Source organism: Penaeus monodon, chromosome 22, assembly GCF_015228065.2.
Source record: "Penaeus monodon isolate SGIC_2016 chromosome 22, NSTDA_Pmon_1, whole genome shotgun sequence".
NCBI classification, from domain to species: Eukaryota; Metazoa; Arthropoda; class Malacostraca; order Decapoda; family Penaeidae; genus Penaeus; species Penaeus monodon.
The window spans coordinates 21,403,343-21,403,617 of record NC_051407.1 but is presented as its reverse complement, the minus strand read 5'-3'; positions in this window follow the sequence as shown (position 1 = coordinate 21,403,617).

The following is a 275-nucleotide window of genomic DNA, read 5'->3' as shown; positions in this document are numbered from 1 at the left end:
AATCATATAAAAAAGAAACGAGCGAGAGTGAGAAAAAAATAGGTCGCGCATTGTCGCTTCCTATTTTGCATTTTATCACGTAGTAATACCCCTTTGGCAGTGAAATAGCAGCTTGTGAACAACAAAGGAACTCGCCTTTTAACTCCTCCCGAACGCTTTCGAGCAGACAAAGTCGCGCATTACGTTTCGCAATTAAGGGCAATTCTCGTCGCGTTTAAAACTGTGAAAATTGTCCGCAAAAGCTACTGATGTTCCGTGTTGCTGTTGATGGTATT